Source organism: Cervus canadensis, chromosome 31 (assembly GCF_019320065.1).
Source record: "Cervus canadensis isolate Bull #8, Minnesota chromosome 31, ASM1932006v1, whole genome shotgun sequence".
NCBI classification, from domain to species: Eukaryota; Metazoa; Chordata; class Mammalia; order Artiodactyla; family Cervidae; genus Cervus; species Cervus canadensis.
Genome location: NC_057416.1, coordinates 27505878 through 27510091, shown reverse-complemented (window position 1 = coordinate 27510091; position 4214 = coordinate 27505878).

Sequence of the window (4214 nt, the reverse complement as noted above, 5' to 3'; positions counted from 1 at the left end):
GAATGTTGACATTCACTCTTACCATCTCCTGTTTGACCACTTCCAATTTGCCTTGATCATGGACCTAACATTCCAGGTTCCTATGCAATATTGCTCTTTACAGCATCGGAGCTTGCTTCTATCACCAGTCACATCCACAAATGGGCATTGTTTTTGCTTTGGCTCCATCCCTTCATTCTTTCTGGAGTTATTTCTCCACTGATCTCCAGTAGCATATTGGGCACCTACCGACCTGGGGAGTTCCTCTTTCAGTATCCTATCATTTTGCCTTCTCATACTGTTCATGGGGTTCTCAAGGCAAGAATACTGATGTGGTTTGCCATTCCCTTCACCAGTGGACCACATTCTATCAGTACTTTGGCCACCTCATGCGAAGAGTTGACTCACTGGAAAAGACCCTGATGCTGGGAGGGATTGGGGGCAGGAGGAGAAGGGGGTGACAGAGGATGAGATGGTTGGATAGCATCACCGACTTGATGGGCACGGGTTTGAGTAAACTCTGGGAGTTGATGATGGACAGGGAGGCCTGGCGTGCTGCAATTCATGGGGTCGCAAAGAGTCGGACATGACTGAGCGACTGAACTGAACTGAACTGAACTGTGCCTAATCCCTAATCATAGTTACAGATCCTGGTTTTTCCTCCCAAACTAGTACTGTCTGTTCTGTGCTTAGTCACTCAGTCGTGTCCAACTCTTTGCAACCCCGTGGACTGTAGCCCGCCAGACTCCTCTGTCCATGGGATTCTCCAGGCAAGATGACTGGAGTGGGTTGCCATTTCCTCCTCCAGGGGATCTTCCCAACCCAGAGACTGAACCCAGGTCTCCCACATTGCAGGCGGATTCTTTACCATCTGAGTCACCAGGGAAGCCTGTCTACTTGCGACGAAGTTTTCAAACTCTGAGCTGTGACTTCAGCTTCTTACCTGAGTCATGTGTTCAGTTGGTTAGAATGTGCTGAAGATAAAGCCAAAGGCCCATTCCTGCAGGAGCCAATTTCACCCAGAGAAATCGCTTTGCACAGTCATGGATGGCATCCTCTGCTCAGTCACTGCTCTCAGAGACGCAGGACCCTGGTGTCAAGGAGATCAGTGTAGAGTGAAACACAGCTCACAGGAAAAACAGAAAGTACTGGGCGTGTCTTCTTAGTCGGTATGATTATCATAGCTACTAGTCACTGCAGGCTCCCTCTTTGCTAGACACTGTCTTAAATGCTTTTCATATATTATTGTATCTATACACCCCAACGAGGTAGTAGCCCAACTTAACCTTAAGAAAACCAAAAGGAGCAACTTGTCAAGGTCAAAGTCAAAGACCTGAAAGCTGATCCCATGTCTGATCTGAGTGTCCAGAGTCCGTGTGATTTACCCATTGGACTTAAACTATGCATTAGACCAGACAGAACTAGTAGACATATATATATATATATATATATATATATATATACAGAACATTCCATCCAACAGCATGAGTGTACACATCCTTCTCAAACACACATGGAATATTCTCTAGGAGAACACATACGTTAGAACTCTATATGATCCAGCAATCCCACCCCTTACAGTCAGAGGGCCACAGGGTGGCAGGAAAAATGGGAACATAGGACTTTATCTTGGTTCTGCTCAGACTTTCTGTGTGACCCCTTGAATGAAGACTTGTCCATTCAGCTCTGGGTGCTGCAAACAGATCTCTCTACAGGGACACATGAGCATACCACTGCTTTGGGCATTCACAGGGATCGCTGTTTCAGTCTTCATTTATTTATCTGTTTTGGACTTCCCTGGTGGCTCAGTGGTAAAGAATCCACTGCCAAAGCAGGAGACTCAGGTTCGATCCTCGGATTGAGAGGATCCCCCAGAGAAGGAAATGGCAACCCAGTCCAGTATTCTTGCCTGGGAAATCCCAGGGACAGAGGAGCCTGGTGGGCCACAGTCTCCATGGATCACAAAAGAGTCAGATACAACTTAGCAACTGAACAACAGCAACAACAATGTATTTATTTATTTTCATCTCCCGGGGTTTTCATTGCTGCGCTCAGGCTTTCTCTAGCTCAGGGAGCGAGGGCTGTTCTCTAGTTGCAGTGCATAGACTTCTCATGCCTTGACTTCTCTCGTTGGGGCTCACGGGCTCTAGGGTACAGGTTCAGCAGTAGTGATGTCGGGCTCAACTGTCCTGCAGCATGGGAAATCTTCCAGGCCAGGGATCGAAACCTTGTCCCTTGAACTGACAGGCAGATTCCTAACCACCAGGGAAGTCCCGTTGTTTCAGTTTTGTTTGTCTGGTCTCATATTCTCTAGTAACACATTTAGATCCTGAATAGTCTCTTAGCTGTTCTCTGCTCAAAGAACCCACTGGACATGTTTCTCTTCCAGTCCAACACTTACCCTTTATCTCCACTTCCACCCTGTCCTGGCTTCCTGCATATCTCATCCTGAGAAGAGATTGGGCAAGTCAATTTTTCTAAGTATCAGTTAACTCACCTTCTGAATAAGGGATTGGGACTAGATTACACCTAATGCACTTCTGATCACCTATGCATTATCATTAATAAAATGATAACCAGGATTCTTACTGAGGAAATCTTCCCTTCACTGCAGAGAAGTATTACATACTTCAGCTCCAACTCCCAGGTCTTACTTGATGATAGCAGTTGTATATTTGTCTACCCACCTTTGAAGTATGTAGTGAAAATGAAACTCCAAATAAAAAGGGCTTACATTTAAACCCAACCAAGTCATCTTTTCTTTTTCATCCAAATTTTAAGAAAAACCCCTAGTGTTATATTTTAAGAGGATGCCTTTTGCTCTCAATGAATGTGCCCCAGGAATATAAAATGGAATAAAAAATAATGAGAAGGGAATCAATTTGGAGCAATTCTGGTTTTATATGACTGTATTTAATCAATTTTTTTCTACTCATTATTACACATTCAATTCAAAGTTTTGGCCAAAGCGGGGAGGAAAGCTAGAAGGGATTAATTTCCCCTTGTTCTGCTAATAGAACAGTTTTCCTCTTGTCATTCTTACTGTATCAAACGAAGTCGCATTTTCCAACCATGATCATGTAGAAGGAGAAATGATTAGGGTACAGAAGACATAACAAGGTGTACGACACCCGCTGTCTCCACAGAGCTCCACCTTACACCTTACTTTAAACCTCAAGTGTATTCCGGAGTTTCCTATCTGTGAAGACTATCCCAAGGGATAGCGTCCCCTTTGGAACTTCCTCCTTGTTGACTGGAGGTAGGATCTGTACCTTCTTCAAAATCTCTCTCAACATGAGGAGCAGAAAAGCAGCGACTTTAAAGACACTGACTCAGCTCACACAGGTCAGAATGGCCATCGTCAAGAAAGTCTACCAACAGTAAATGCTGGAGAGGGTGTGGAAAAAAGGGAACCCTTCTACACTGAGGGTGGAAATGCAAGCTGGTATAATCACTACGGAGAACGGTTTAGAGGTTCCTATAAAACACTAAAAATAGAGCTACCATACGATCCAGCAATCCCACTCCTGGGCATATGCACCCCAATGTTCACTGTGTAGCACTATTTACAACAACCAAGACATGGAAGCAGCCTAAATGTCCACCAATAGAGGAATGGATAAAGAAGATGTGGTACATATGTACAATGGAATATGACTCGGCCACAGAAAATAATGAAATAATGCCATTTGCTGCAACATGAATGGAGATTATTATATTCAGTGAAGTTAGTCAAGACAAAAATCATGTCTCACTTATATGTGGAATCTAGGGAAAAAATGATACAAATAAACTTATTTACAAAACAGAAACAGACTCACAGACTTAGAACACAAATTTATGGTTACCAGGGGGAAGGGATAGATAGGGAGTTTGGGACTGATGCGCACACACAGCTATATTTAAAATAGATTACCGATGCCACAAAAAAAGAAAACTACAGACCAATATCACTGATGAACATAGATGCAAAAATCCTTAACAAAATTCTAGCAAATAGAATCCAACAACATATTAAAAAAATCATACACCACGACCAAGTGGGCTTTATCCCAGGAATGCAAGGATTCTTCAATATCCACAAATCAATCAATGTAATACACCACATTAACAAATTGAAAGATAAAAACCATATGATTATCTCAATAGATGCAGAGAAAGCCTTTGACAAAATTCAACACTCATTCATGATTAAAACTCTCCAAAAAGCAGGAATAGAAGGAACCATACCTCAA